The 15492-nt window shown below is 41.8% G+C and overlaps 1 non-coding gene across 1 annotated transcript; it reads right to left on the bottom strand.

The window, feature by feature from the left end:
- Nucleotides 1-12595: 12595 nt before the first annotated feature.
- On the bottom strand, nt 12596-12670 carry Trnas-cga (transfer RNA serine (anticodon CGA)). Its single transcript has one exon. It is a non-coding gene; the product is annotated as a tRNA-Ser (tRNA).
- Between the last annotated feature and the right edge of the window lie 2822 nt (nt 12671-15492).

The following is a 15492-nucleotide window of genomic DNA, read 5'->3' as shown; positions in this document are numbered from 1 at the left end:
ACCGCATGACGCAGTGCTACTCCACAGTAATGCCAGCCCGCATTCTTCTAGACTGACAAAAAGACTATACAGGAGTTGGGTTGGGAAGTCATTCCGCACCCATCTTATTCAGCTGGTCTTGCGCCGTCAGGTTTTCACCTTTTCCGTTCCCTATCGAGCAACCTTCAAGGAACTTCTTTTGTGGATGAAAATGCGGTTCGAAAATGGCTCGACGAGTTTTTGCCTCAAAACCAAATGATTTCTACAGTCCGAAAACTACCACAGCGTTGGCAGATTGTTGTAAATAGTGAAGGAGAATATATTGCTGGCCGCGGTGGTCTCGCGGTTCTAGGCGCGCAGTCTGGAACCGTGCGACTGCTACGGTCGCAGGTTCGAATCCTGCCTCGGGCATGGATGTGTGTGATGTCCTTAGGTTAGTTAGGTTTAAGTAGTTCTAAGTTCTAGGGGACTGATGACCACAGCAGTTGAGTCCCATAGTGCTCAGAGCCATTTGAACCATTTTGAGAATATATTATTGATGACTAAATCCTCTGCTATGTGTACCTGTTGTGTATATTAAACTCATGGGAAAAGGCTAGGAACTTATACACCAACCCAATACATACGTTTGAACCTCCTACGACCTTTACCTCCTTCTCCGCAAAAGTTCCTCCATTACGAAACTGCCTCTGGATGATGAGGGAAGACAGCAGCGGTAAGAGGAAACTTTCATGTTTATCTGTGTTATTGCCACGCCCGGCTCTTAACAAAGCAGTACAAGCGAGGAGCGGTGCGATAAGAAGCGTTTACCCAGCGATAACACTAATTCTTAATGACACTCACCTTTGTCGGAAGAAATTGTCTGCTATTACAATATTAACGGAAGGTCTAGGACATAAACAACGAGGAAGCACGAATAACCTGTATCTGCGTCACGCATTCATTGTCTTTTCGCAGAATCTGTCAGCTTTACGTCAAGTGTCACGCTTTCAAAACTAGCAGTGAGGAGTAAGTATCTTTAAGGTACCTAACAGCTATATCTGTGCCCTCCGAATGTCTGCAGAACTGGCCGCCAAAATGTTGCCACACAACACTCCAATATGGGGAGTTTGTCAAGCTCATCTGACTCTATAGTGACAAACCGCCTGTTGGCTTCTGTCTCGGGTTTCTTGACCGATGTTTGTCAGACCCGAGACAGAACCCAATAGGCAGTTTGTCAACAAGTGGCCCACAGATCCATAACAATTTTGTGATACTAGCTAGTGCGATGAGGCCATATAGGCTAATATGGCTTCCATATTAAAGGAGAGTGAGTTGCTTGTTGAGTGTTGAGTTGGTTCGGAAATCCTGTGCAGTTGCAAGAGATGTATGGGAATTGCATATACGACCCAATCTCCTTCTCCCCCTTGTCTTCGTCCATTTCCTCCTCTTCTCTCCTCTCACTGTCCATCTCTTTCCCCAACTCCAGTCTCTCTCCATCTCCTCTTCAGCCCTCTGTCCATCTCTTCCTCACCCATCTCTGTCCGCCACTGTTCTTCTTCCTCCCTTCTCAGTCCATTTTCTCCTCTTCCCCTCTCTGTCCATCTCCTCTTAAACATTCTCTCTGACCTTGAGCGCTGTTTATTGTTTTTGCAAACGAAACCTCGATTGGGAAATGAAGTCACTTAAAATGGATGAGGAAATCGGTTGGGATTGTTAAAATAAAGGGTACAGCAGAGACCTCTCCAGCTGCAGTACCTGTGAGGGTAGCAGCTCCAATGACGTTATTCCTCTTAGTTTTACTCTGTGAACGGGTAGGATTGCAAAGTTTCGGTTAATTTAGATTCCATTGTAGTATTACAATCAAAAGTCTATAAGCCGTAAATACAATATTTCTCTTTCTTCGTAAAAAATGTTTGCTATGAGGAAAACGAAACAGCACACTGTTATCTATACTACTGTAGTTTAAAACTACGTATAAAGAGAAAGGATGTATATGGAAGAAACAATTTGTCTAATGATTTAAATTCTCTGATATCAAAGCTAAAACTGATTGCGAGAAAGAAAACGAAACTGCAGATTTTCACAATCCCGCATTTTTTCCTCACTGTCGGCTTTAAAAGAAAGTCTGTGCATTTTTGTGTAAAATGCGTATGACCACCTGAATGTTAGTAGAGTACTGTGTCACTGGTTGAGGTTAAATGGTCTAGAACTTTTTGAGATTTTTATGAACACTTGTGATATATATATATATATATATATATATATATATATATATATATATATATATATATATATATATACGTTTATTGTAGACTGGTGTAAAACTTTGAAGTAACTTCGTCAGTTGCTTTTGAAGATTCTTATTAACGATTTTTCCAGTTTATAGTTTAAATGTATATAGTTATATACCATATACGAGATTTAAAAACTTGTAGCCTTTGTTCATCCGAACGTTTATTATAGTATCGTGTAAAAATTTGAAGTAAACGGTTACGAACTTCTCAGGACTTTTGGTAAAAACGTTAAAGTAAGACTTATAGATATATAGCCTATAACTGTCAAATGTTTATTAGATTAACAAGCAAAAATTTGAACTAAGCTGGTCAAGACCTTTCCAAGGATTTTAATAAAAACTTTCCATTTTATATAGTGTATCTATTATTATACACCATGTGAATTAACAACGTGTAGCGTATATCCGTCCGAACGTTTATTAGAGTATCGTGTAAAAATATGAAGTAAAATGATGTAGAATATTTCGAGATATTTGGTAAAACGTTAATCTTTTTTATAGAATAATATAGATTATTTAGTTATCATTTAATGTGAGAGCATGTGAGACAGAGCTACCTATTACGGAACAAGTCAATATGTAGATTAAAGAATGCTATTGTAAACGAACGAAATAAAAAATTAATAAAAACCAGAAAAGGTTCTGAGAGGATACTAGAATAAAAAGAACATTACAGAGAAAAATTCCCAACTGTTGCGAGCAACTACTGTACAGAACAGAAGGACACTTTAAGGAAAACTTTCAACTTAAATTTGAAGACTTGATGTTTATCATTCCGTTTTCTCCTGGACGCTTGTTGAAAATATGACCTGCTGAATAGTGCACACTTTTCTGTACGACGTGCAAGTGCAAATCGATTTTGTGTGTAGTGATCGCTGAATGAATATTGCACTTTCTTCTGAATGGGAAAATATTGCCAATAACAAATTCCGTGATGAAATATAGGTGCAGGGTATAATATCTCTATTATTTATATCTGTATATCATTTATTTGTCTTTAACTTTCTGTACCTGTACCATTAGTTCCTATCTTTCAGATTGCAACACTTCTTTTTACTCTGAAAAGTCGTAAGAAGAATATGTTTACTTTGCTTCAGAAAAATGGTGACGACGTCAATAAAATACTAGAGATTTATCAGTAAAGTTTTTCTGTAATAGTAATATATCCGGGATTTGATTAATACAGATAAAGAATACAGAGTGCAAGTTGTATAGGATAATTGCTGTCTTTTGCAACCGTAATAAAAGTCTTATTAAGACCAGACGCGTTTCTCTTTATTTTAAAGCATCTGGTCTCAATAATTCTTTCATTACAGCCGCAAAAGACGACAATTCACCTATACAAGTTGTATATGTGCAGCTGCGGAGAAAAGAGATCGAAAAACAAAGAACATAACAAATGTAGAATGCGTTGTTTATACACAGCCTAACAAGAAAAGCGAAGCACCTGGAAGGTGTGGAGAAACAGGTTGAGTAGCTATCTGATCTTATTTCGGTGATTACAGAATCGAGTCAAATTTATAAAGCACTTGGCGATCAAGTCATTTCTCAATGAGACGTTGCACGCCCTCTGGCCAGGGTACATACACTTATTCGGGTGCGAAGGGTGTCATAAAGCTGTTGTGTCCTCCCTTAAGGCAAGCTGGTCCACAACTGTTGTAACTGGTCCTTCATTGCTCTGGATATTGCGCCTGGGGCAAGTTGACGTCCAAACTCATCTCATAGTTTTTCTATCGACGATAGATCTGGAGAGCTTGCTGGACTCGGGAGTATTTCAACATCGCGTAGATAGATCATAGAGATCCGTGCCATATGTCGGTGGGCATTGTCCCGTTGAAAAATTACATCAAGATACTGTCGCATGACAGGGAATTCAGGAGGACGTAGGATGTCCGTGACGTACCATTGGGTCTTTAGAGTTCCCTCAGTCTCTATCAGCCATGGCCTGAATTCATATCCGATGACTCCGTACACCATGACGCCAGAATTACAACCGCTGTGCCTCTCCAAAACATTGGAAAAGTGAGACCTCGTTATAGGTTGTCGCCATACTGGTCGACGATGATTACCCGGGATAGCGCAGAACCGAGAATCGTGATTCATCACTGAACATTATTCGATGTTGTACATCAGCAGTCCATGCTTCCTGGTCACGCCCTCTCTTCAAACGCAACCGTTGGTGTTGTAGTGTCAACGGTAGCCTGCTACACATGGGACACTAATTCCCTAATGAAGCTGCTGCTAGGCTCTGACCAATGGTGTAGGATGACGCAGTATGTTGCAAGGCGTCCATTACTTGTTCTAAGATGCCAGGCGCAGATGTGAGAGGGTCAGTGTGCTTGGTGCACAATACGGCAGTCCTTTCTTGTGGTGGTCAGACGTGGTCGGTTGGAACTTTGACAATTAGTATGTCTGCCCTCAAGTTCTCACGCAATTCACCGTTTCACCACTGTCACATCAAAATGCCCCACGAATCTAGATATTGCACTATTCGGCCAGCCGGCCAAATGGAGACAACAGTGAGTCCCCTTTCAAACTCTGTCAGGTGCTGATAAGGCTGTCTCACACAAGTACGTGACAAGTGTGTCCTTCATAGTGTTCACTCATCATCTGACGCTGTTCACGGTGCTTATACCCGTATACCCTACCAGGTCTTGTAACAATACTAATCTACTGTGGTGACCGTTCTAGCTGTTGCAGATAACTGCAACTCTAATCACTTACATACTCGCCTTTGGTGAGGGAGTGCACGAAGTTACATTGACATCCACCCAAATCTTCTCTGTCCTTCACATTTTTTGTTTTTCTGGCAGTGTGTTACATATTCATTCAGAGGTAAAGCTACGGCTGGAAATATAGTGTAGTAGCGCCTCGAAATGCGTGTAATGTGTCATTCTTGTATGGCGTCCTGAAAACGAGAAACAACTATTTTATCTGTATCAGACAAAAGAAGAAAGCGGCAGCACAGATACAACTGCTCTAAGACAGCATCCTACCCGACAAATAACACCATGAAACACAAAACAGTAAAGTTGTTGACAGCAGGGTGATTGGTACCAGTATACGGCTGTGGAAATGACCAACAGGGTGCCTACACACAGCAAAGCAGATTGCAAAGGGGAGCTGCTGCAAGATCGTATGTGGAACGTTTTATAAAGATACATACCCCTGATGATGGTCGAAGTAGAGAGGATATAAAATGTAGACTGGCAATGGCAAGGAAAGCGTTTCTGAAGAAGAGAAATTTGTTAACATCGAGTTTTGATTTAAGTGTCAGGAAGTCGTTTCTGAAACTATTTGTATGGAGTGTAGCCATGTATGGAAGTGAAACATGGACGATAAATAGTTTGGACAAGAAGAGAATAGAAGCTTTTGAAATGTGGTGCTACAGAAGAATGCTGAAGATTAGATGGGTAGATCACATAACTAATGAGGAGGTAATGAACAGAATTGGGGAGAAGAGGAGTTTGTGGCACAACTTGACTAGAAGAAGGGATCGGTTGGTAGGACATGTTCTGAGGCATCAAGAGATCACAAATTTAGTACTGGAGGGCAGCGTGGAGGGTAAAAATCGTAGAGGGAGACCAAGAGATGAATACACTAAACAGACTCAGACGGATGTAGGCTGCAGTAGGTACTGGGAGATGAAGAAGCTTGCACAGGATAGAGTAGCATGGAGAGCTGCATAAAACCAGTCTCAGGACTGAAGACCACAACAACAACAACAACAACATCAACACATACCCCTCATAATTCCACATTCGTGGCCACTGACAGATGCCTCAGAGAAGCCGAAAGTTGCACCTAGATATTTTCTGCCTGAGTTGTGTACATTCTACAGTAAAGTAGTAGCATTTTGTGTCCTCTGGTAGGTGCCGAAACGTGATGTGGGTCGTCTACACTCGGCTCCAACACTACATTTGGAGGAGAAAGTGCTGACAATGTTCGAAGAGGACCCAGCCACCAGTACTCGGCAGGCGGCACAGGCGCTGCACACAGGTAAAAGTGCCGTATGGAGTGTTGTCTGTGAACACCAACTCTATCCGTACCATTTCCAGACGGTGCAGGCATTATTGGATGAGGACTGACCCCAACAGGTACAGTTTGCACACTGGTGTTTACAACAATGCATACTCCATCAACAGTTCTCGAGCTTTATTGGAGATATTTTCCCTACTCTATTGGATGTGGTTGCAACACAACGGAGCTCCTCCGCACTTTGATGTTGATGTGCGAAATACTTCAATGTCACATATCCTAATCGATAGACTGGTAGTGGCGGACCAGTTCCATAGGCAGCATGGTCGCCAGATCTGACACTTTCCATTATTTTCTGTGGGGTAGTATGAAGAATATGGTGTATGGCACACCTGTAACGACAGAGGATGACCTTGTTCCCTGAGTCACCGGAGTGACTGAAATACATCAAAAAGTTGCGGGAAAGAAGAGGAGTGGTAGGGGGAGGGGCGGGGAGGGGTGGAGAGGAGAGGGACGGGAGGGTAAAGCTCGTGGCTCGTGTGCGTTAGACTCAGCACCGCTGATGTAGGCTCTGCTTTAACGTAGGAGGTGCGCAATTTGAAGCCCGTTTGTAACTATAGACAGCGCGATGTGCTTATCATATTGGATTTATTGATGTAATGTGGAACGCGCATCCATCTCAGACTTTGACGCTCTCCAGCAACCAATCCGCGCGTTTCCGGATATGGGTTCCTGCTTGAAAACCGATGAGTGTGTTCAAATGGTTCAAATGGCTCTGAGCACTATGGGACTCAACTTCTGAGGTCATTAGTCCCCTAGAACTTAGAACTAGTTAAACCTAACTAAGCTAAGGACATCACAAATATCCATGCCCGAGGCAGGGTTCGAACCTGCGACCGTAGCGGTCTCGCGGTTCCAGACTGCAACGCCTAGAACCGCACGGCCACTTCGGCTAGCGATCAGTGTGTCTTTCCACACCACACAACATACGAAGTGTTGTCAGTTTTTCTCTTGGGACACCCTGTAGCTCGGATCTAAATGCGGGAAAGGGTGGCTTAACATTGAATGGAATATTTCTCATTCAATGGAGATTGCAAACACGCAACACACGCGACTGCATACAAGCGCACACTCGCATACACACATACAAACACACACACACACACACACACACACACATACACACACAGCACGCAAATACATACATTCTGCAGAAAACATAGGAAGGGCATATTGTTCTTTCGCAGCTATCACCACAAGGAGTAATTTTATCAGGGGGCTAACCAGAGTTAAGAGCATGCGTATGCTGCAAGGGAAGGTAACGACGAGATGGGCTCTTCACATGTGGAGAACCTGGTCACATGCTAAGTGTCTCTTCACAATCTTCCAGCAGCGCCGTTGATGAAAATAGATTGAGAACGACTGAGTAAGACCGTTTAAAAACGAAATCCTCGCTCCTTTATAACTTCGACTTTCAAATTCGTCAATCGAGCGGTTCCCCCACCGCTTATCTGAGGAAAACAACTCAAATTGGTGTGACCTTGAGGTTTGTGAAGTACAAACCAAAAGCAAGCAAATCCCACAGTTGCGAAGACCGCACACACAGTGCCGAAAGCAGCGGACGCGACTTGTGTGCTGTACCCCTGGCACTGGGCTGTCGGGAACCGTTGTATCGCCACACCTAACAGCCACAACTAGTGCCGCCCCTTTCGAAGCACGTATATTTTCGTTGCAGCTTTCCTGTGCGTATTTGAAACACAACTGTTATTATGACAAAGATGTCACACAGAATGGGACGAAAGCAAAACTGGGGGACAGTAGTTCTAAGATAACCCTCATCTACTATAGTTCAATTCTTTTATCTTGGCGGTTCGCGCATGCCCGCCCAGACGCGGGAGATTGCTGCGTTGCCAGTTGTACGCGCCAAGAGAAGCAGCGCCATAGTATAGTTCGCAGACTTACGTTTAGGGGGGAGCGCGCAGTTTATTGAAGTAAAGCCACCACGGCCGCATTAACCCTTTCGCTGCTACAGAGACGTGCTCCCCGCATTCCGCGCTGTGCACGATTTTATCATCATTGCACTGCTCGCCTGTTCAGACACATGGTATTTCGACAGCTTTGTCACACTTTATCATTCGATTTCACAAAAACTATTTGGTCCAAAAATTTGATTTTTGCACATCTTTTTGACTGATACCTTTCTCCCCATAACTGACTTAATTTTGTTTCGATGTTCAACGCAGTTATTGTGCAGCGTTAGATGTAGTAAACCATTGCACGAAATTTTGAAGAGTTTGCAGAGGTAAAATTCCATGGCGTATACTTTCCGTATGGTCGATTTTAGTAGCTACTAGAAATTTAAAAAAAATACATTCAAACGAATAAAAATCATGAAGTAAAACACTTCGATATTGATTTTAAATTAGAAAAATATTAAGCACCAAACAAGGTTTCAACTCTGACCTATCGCTTAACAGCCACACACTTTAACCATTACACTAACGAAGCTCGTCATTTAAGAGAACTCCCGGAGAGGACTTTTAAATGTCCCGCAAAATACCGACCAACACTGTTGGTATGACTATGAATTACTCACGTTTCGTCGAAGTACAATAGAAAATAAACAATTACCGCTGTTCTTTACTGGAAAAAAGCAGTTAGTGAGAATGATACAAACACATTTCCTTGCTATGGCCTGAATTAGGAGGCTTATTGCCTGTTTTGTTTAATGAATTAATAGAATATGAAGAAATTGGTATAAAGAATGCTTTTTCCAAACTTTCTATAAAACAAAGTCTGCTATCAAGACATTGCTTTGGTTCAATTACTTTATTTATGACTGCACGTTTCTAAAACCGAAGACACTCGTCCATGCTCTGCACGGCAGTCGAGCTCTGGCAACGTCGTTCTCTGTTCATTGGCTGACTGTGTTTTGTGACGTCAGTTGCACAGAACGAACCTAAACTCGGCCGTCGTCGTAAATGACGCGCACTTTAGAAGTGCTACTGATGTAAAGTGCACATGCGTTTTCGGTGTTCAGCCCACTTACGTAAGGTATGGATTATTACACATTGCAAGGTCGCCACTAGCCGAAACCCCTCTTTACACGTTAAAGATCAGACCGAACGCGAAAATTTTGCATGAAAACATAGTCAGAATCAAACGGATTTAAATAAATTCAATCTAGTTATGCAAAGTCAAATCACGTAATCACATGATAAAAAATGTGGTAAATTCATAAAACGTGGGATGTGCACTCCAATGGTGAGGATTCTCTCTCAGATTACGTTTAATTACTGTCACTGTCCCATTTGTTGAGCTTGTATAAACAACACTGATCTATTATGAGAAAACATAACCTGTCGGCTCACTATATTTTGCGATGAGGGTGACTACATGCTAAGTCAGAAAGAATACGACGAAACATGCGGTATTAGCTTTCAATGATAACATTTATTCACCAATTCACATTTGAGGAATAAGGTGGAACACCCAAACTCAATAGCTGGATGGTGCCAGAGCATGGAACAAACTCACCAGGTCAGATCACGTTGAAACAACGCAGCTTCGTACATCTGGGAGGTGAAAGAGGAGGAAAGCTTTATGCACTCAGAATGGATTTGCACAAGAAGATAAAGTTAGGACAGTTATTAACCATCACCTTAAGCATGCATTTATGGCAAAGAGATTTATACCGACTGAAACAATTTTACTGATATACGGGAATTCGTGCCCACAATATATGTATGAGAAAAGGGAAAGAAAACGTGGGTGAATAAATCGCTCATCGAGCAACAGCTTAATGAACAGAAAAAAATCGCGAGATTACTGAGTAAAGAGTACGTGACTATAAAGGTTAGATTAAACCATGAATAGCTGCGAACAGAACCAACGAGACCAGAAAACCTGAAGCTCTCACTGTCTCACGTAACATGTGGTCCCTACAAACAAAGGAGTTTACTAAAATCTCTCAGAACTAAGAAAATACAGGTGCTCAAATAACTCTTTGGACGCTGATCATTCAACGTAACTAGGATCACGCGTTGAAATATAGAAACTAGACCTGAGGGCTTACTGAACGAGGGACACGTGCAAAATGGGTAGCTAAGCACAAGTGCAAATCGGTATATCTAAGTAAACATTAATCAGAGGCATAAATTACAATAGAAAGAAACACACGGACACGAATACACATTTATTCTCACATAGACAACAACGTAAAGCTAGCTCTAACTTGGCCTAATCATTATGCGGTGAAGAACACTGCACACCACAGTGTTCCTAAGCAGCAGTGCAACTCCGGAATACTGAACAAATCGAAATCCCGGAAATTCCCTAGAATTATGCTTTTAACTGAATACATCCTGGGAAAGGAGATAAAATACTCCAGTTAGGCTGAAGAACATATACATTCACGACGACTTAAAAGTAGTAAGACCGTACTTAAAAACTACGAACCAAATTCACCAACAGCAAACAGCAGAGTGCATCCCGAGCGGTAGCATCCAGAGAACCATCCAGGTAAAACCGAAAAGATCAGAGAGATCGTTTACGCCACCAAAATAACTGACAGATAAGACACAGATTATGGGGATACATCTCTCTGTTCAGGTAAAGAAACACGAATTTGGTTATCATGTACCTCCAGCAGACGGAAAGCAACTAGTCTACGCCATCTTGTAAACCCGAGAAGACACATATACTGTCTCATTCTTTCGTACAAAAGGCAAGGCAAAGGAGGAGACATTGTATAGGACGCCAAACCATACATATGGGTCTGGGTTATACGGGATAAGTAAACGAATTACATTGTGTATAAAAATGTTGATGCAGAGCAGAAGTCGCTTGCATCTAAATTCAAATCCAGTCTTTCTGGGCGAATTTGGAGAACACCACGGACAAGCGGTGCAGAGAATGAGGCGAGAACAAGATAAAACGATTCTATAGAGATGTTTCACGGTTTACTGACGTGAGTAGCCTATTACGGCAATATAAATTTTTGCATTTAACTGGACGATCTAAGATCGGTACTCCGAGGATAAAGCATTGTAAATTAATTGTTTCACTTGAACGGGTTCGTTATACGCCACCCATTGATTCCTGTTAATTTGAATAATCAAGCTATCTTTTTTAAAAAGAGATTAGGGCAACTGCAGCTTCTCGTACCTGTTTTAGAAATGAAGTGCTACACAGAGCAATAAGCCTGGAGAGGAAAAGTCCTGTAATCTAAACTGGGGAGTCTGCAGAGGTATGTGATTAAGAGAATTTTTGTTGAAAATTGAAACTGTCCTGCGCAGCCTTCTTTACACTGTTTTCATACATCAGTTCTTTTTATAGAAATACTACATTTGGAATAAATATCCACTCTTCCCTTCTACAACGAGCTCTTTGCGTAGAAATCAGGTAATATTTACCCCAGCATAGTATAACAAGACTACAGATGTGTAATTCTGTAGTATAGTAGGTGGTGACACAGGTTTAATCAACTGTACAACACGATACACCTTTTGCCCTTATAATATTTTGCAACACTGGTAATGCATATTTTTTGCAGTATGAGATTATTGGTTTATTTCGATGTTTGTGAACCCATAATTTTTGTGTCATGTTTATTTATCTTCTTTTATTAGAAATACTTGCCGAATTAATTGATTTTTCAAAACTTGGCGTAATACAATTAGTATATGATATAAAATATTCTACTTAAGTATTAACTGTATTTAAAAATCGATATGTATTATACTCTATGAGCTATCGATGTAAAGCTTAAGCATCTTTGATTTTTTTTCTGTTTAGTGGTAGTATTAGTAGAGAGTTGGATGGGAACTGTGATGGAAAGAAGTCGGTATGTAACTCGTCTCTGATGTATTATTGTGCGTTAATGTTTCATGCAGTGTAAAGATGTCGTTTTATGGTTTTCCATATATGATGAATACACGCCATAGGAACTTTATCTGGTGTTACATTTTAAAGAAGTTACATGCAATATCTGTTTTCATCGATATGAGTACAAGAGAAAAGTGCATTATTGGTGACCCACTGAATGAAGAAATTACTCCACAATACTGCCAGCAAGAAGAAGACGAATATATCGTTCTTAAAAACGTTCAGGATCCAGGAACCCCCTCGGCGAAACCATTTTCTATTCATTTTCAGGGCAACAACAACAACAACATTTACAGCGACGAATAAAAAGATGAGTGTTGTTTTCAGCTATCCGGTTTTCACACCGAGCAGTTTTTACGAAAGTAATTCTAGGAATCGTGCCCCGCAGTTAATCTTAACCAGTTCTAGATGGAAGCTACCGACAGAATTGTATCTGAACTATTTCGTCAGTGAAACTTCCTGGCAGATTAAAACTGTGTGCCCGACCGAGACTCGAACTCGGGACCTTTGCCTTTCGCGGGCAAGTGCTCTACCAACTGAGCTACCGAAGCACGACTCACGCCCGGTACCCACAGCTTTACTTCTGCCAGTACCTCGTCTCCTACCTTCCAAACTTTACAGAAGCTCTCCTGCGAACCATGCAGAACTAGCACTCCTGAAAGAAAGGATATTGCGGAGACATGGCTTAGCCACAGCCTGGGGGATGTTTCCAGAATGAGATTTTCACTCTGCAGCGGAGTGTGCGCTGATATGAAACTTCCTGGCAGATTAAAACTGTGTGCCCGACCGAGACTCGAACTCGGGACCTTTGCCTTCTGTAAGGGTTGGAAGGTAGGAGACGGATACTGGCAGAAGTAAAGCTGTGAGTACCGGGCGTGAGTCGTGCTTCGGTAGCTCAGATGGTAGAGCACTTGCCCGCGAAAGGCAAATGTCCCGAGTTCGAGTTTCGGTCGGGCACACAGTTTTAATCTGCCAGGAAGTTTCATATCAGCGCACACTCCGCTGCAGAGTGAAAATCTCATTCTGGAAACATCCCCCAGGCTGTGGCTGAGCCATGTCTCCGCAATATCCTTTCTTTCAGGAGTGCTAGTTCGCCGAAGATCGCAACAGATGGAGAGAATATCCTTTCTTTCAGGAGTGCTAGTTCTGCAAGTTTCGCAGGAGAGCTTCTGTAAAGTTTGGAAGGTAGGAGACGAGGTACTGGCAGAAGTAAAGCTGTGGGTACCGGCCCTGAGTCGTGCTTCGGTAGCTCAGTTGGTAGAGCACTTGCCCGCGAAAGGTAAAGGTCCCGAGTTCGAGTCTCGGTCGCGCACACAGTTTTAATCTCCCAGAAAGTTTCATATCAGCGCACACTCCGCTGCAGAGTGAACATCTCATTCTGGTATTTCGTCAGTATTTAACAATATTTCAATTATAGGCAGGATGGGGTTCCCTTAGAATAGGGAGCAACAGTATTTCTTCAGTGTGTAAATGATACTCTGAGGTAAAATAATGTCACAGGCAATATCTATTAGTAGTTCTACTGCTTTTCTCTAATTCCCACGTTATTTTAGCTAATGAGGTTACTGCGCTTGCTGACATGAGGTGGTCACTTTAGTTAAAACCCTCTGCCGCTTTCTGCTATACTGCACTGTTTGGTAACAACGAAACAGCTCGATGACTAGTGTCTATCCCGTTCTTCTGCTGAAGTACATTGGTTGTCATCAATTGAGGTAAGAAATAATGTTATGTGGAATGAACTTCACAGTTCCTCGAAGTCTTGGGCAGGGGTACTTGAACCATCACGCCACATTATGCCCACAAAATATCTACAATTTTCTGAAGTGATTATTAAATCACGATGAATATTTCAAAAATTCACAAATTAGCTCATCATTTACATGCGTAGAGATTATTCTACAATACTTTCGAATTTATACATTGGTAGTCCACTTCTTCATCTCTAGATATCGATTTTTGATGTCGAGCGCTCATGTAATCTTCGATCTTTACACAAATAATTTTTTTCCAAAATGTTTTTATTATAATATCACACTAGTTACAGTCCACCAATTCCGTTTTTATCCCGTAAAATTCCTCAGTTTGTAGTTGGCAAGCTAAAATCTCCCTGCAACCATAGCACAATGAAAAAATGTATACGCGATATTCTCCAAGTGTTCTCTAAGCTTTTCCAATAGCACAGCACTATAAAAGCATTTCATTACCATGTTTATCTCACCTTTGACCCTCAGCTTCCCTCATATTATTTCACATTTGGAATGTGTATTCAGTTCTTTAAGGCAATGTGTATACAGTCACATTTGGCGTTCAGGCTACTCTTGCGATATACAGAATGCTTAAAAAACAGAGGGTGTAGCTTCAGATATGTATTCGCAATAAAAAATGCATTACAAAAGGTAGCTGGAAATGCCTGATATCCGAATTATGGCCTTCAAAAGAGAGATATTCACAGGAACGGTTTTATTCCCACAGATGTTGAAAAGGTCTACTGTCTGACTGAATATAGATTTCATATACATGTCTCATTGCCCTGCAAACACGATCCCAAATTAATGGTGTATTGCGAATTTCCTCAAAACCTAATAATTTCTTTTTAAGTCATAGCTGGAACAAATCGATCGATAACAAAAACATTCATCTAGATGGCAAACGTGTTTATTTTTCTGGTAACCGGTTTCAATGATAGATAGCCCATCTTCAGACCATTACGCATCTCCATTTATGACACATGGAAGTGTTGGCGACAAACGCCTCTTACCACACGCAACAGCCCTTGCCCGCGAAAGACAAAAATCCCGAGTTCGAGTCTCGCTCCGGTACACAGTTTTGATCTGCCAGGACTTTTCATATCAGCGCACACCCCGCTGCAGAGTGAAAATTTCTTTCTACTAACATACAACTGCTCCGCGCGTCAACTCAACGCGCCACCACTGGGGACATATACTCGTCTGAACAGGGTTTATCTACGACTAAAACCGGTTACCAGAAAAGTGAACACCATTTGCGAACCGGTCGTGGCAGCCGTGCGGTTCTAGGCGCTACAGTCTGGAAACGCGCGACCGCTACGGTCGCAGGTTCGAATCCTGCCTCGGGCATGGACGTGTGTGATGTCCTTAGGTTAGTTAGGTTTAAGTAGTTCTAAGTTCTAGGGGACTGATGACCTCAGAAGTTAAGTCCCATTGTGCTCAGAGCCATTTGAACCATTTTTGAACCATTTGCGATGTAGGCTGATGTCCTCACAACCTGCCAAAATTCGATTCAGAATAGGTTTAATGTGATGCACAGGGCACGTATACACCATTGTATTTAAAAAGTAACACAAATAGAAATCAATAGGGCTCAAGTCACGTGAGCGTGGAAATCACTTCGATCAG

The sequence above is a fragment of the Schistocerca gregaria genome, chromosome 4 (assembly GCF_023897955.1).
Source record: "Schistocerca gregaria isolate iqSchGreg1 chromosome 4, iqSchGreg1.2, whole genome shotgun sequence".
NCBI classification, from domain to species: domain Eukaryota; kingdom Metazoa; phylum Arthropoda; class Insecta; order Orthoptera; family Acrididae; genus Schistocerca; species Schistocerca gregaria.
Note: the sequence above shows the minus strand (reverse complement) of the source record. Positions and strands in the feature narration are given on the sequence as shown.